This window comes from Triticum aestivum, chromosome 1B (assembly GCF_018294505.1).
Source record: "Triticum aestivum cultivar Chinese Spring chromosome 1B, IWGSC CS RefSeq v2.1, whole genome shotgun sequence".
NCBI classification, from domain to species: domain Eukaryota; kingdom Viridiplantae; phylum Streptophyta; class Magnoliopsida; order Poales; family Poaceae; genus Triticum; species Triticum aestivum.
In genome coordinates, this window is record NC_057795.1 from 603,224,232 (window position 1) to 603,225,128 (window position 897).

The 897-nt window shown below is 41.5% G+C and overlaps 1 protein-coding gene across 1 annotated transcript in view; it reads left to right on the forward strand.

The window, feature by feature from the left end:
- Positions 1-897, forward strand: part of LOC123141658 (mitochondrial substrate carrier family protein E) — a gene marked incomplete in the record, with an annotated part of 5,403 nt that overhangs the window by 590 nt on the left and 3,916 nt on the right.

The window sequence follows — 897 nt, forward strand, 5'->3', positions numbered from 1 at the left end:
AGAACAGTAGCTTTTTGCTTCTGCTAGACTATTAGCTTTTCGCAGGGCATCCTTGGATTGTTTGTGAGGTAGGTTCTTTAGTGATCCTTTAGGTCGAGAGGTAGCTCGACATCTGTAGTACTAGGAGTAGAAGTGCCAGGAAGGGCATGTGGCATGGATTCATGGAGAGTAGCTAGCTAGCTAGCAGTATTTTATTAATCCATGCTGCTGCAAGTATTTTTTTCAGACATAGTTTCGCGGTTTGAGTGATTTCGTGGTTTGAATACATAAAAAGGAGCTCTTAAATTTCAGTAGACACTAATATGTCATTGCCCATGATATTAACACACTGGATCACACACAAACTAGTATGCTGTCCTTCAAAAGTTAGCAAAAATCTCAAATAATACTTGGAAAATGATTGCCTGGAACTACCGCATGTCAAGGAAACCATCCAGTAGATCCAAATATTAGTCAGGAACAGGACAGGAATTAATGTCGGCACCTAGTTGCCAAAGCACCTGGTAGGTGCGCTTCAGATCACTATTTTTTTTTGGGCAAATTCCAGATCACTTGCACTTTCTGTCAATGCTGCAGATTGAGATGGTTTGCTTGCTTGCTTGCTTGCTTGCCAGTACGTATATAGTGTTATACTACTGTACTGGTAGATAGTTTTGCAATAAAGAATAAACCCCTGTTAGTTACCTGAGAACAAAGGCCGGATGTATGTAGCCTTGTGGTTTGTTCCCATATCCCGCTTAACTGTAAAGGGGATCGATTGATAGCCAGAATCATCTCCTTTGGGTTCAGCTTTGGTTACATCTTGATATAGACACCAGTGCCTTTCATATGCATGCATGCTGGTCATGTTGCTTTGCTTCGGTTCCTTCTTGAGTGATTTCGCTAGGACCACAAAGT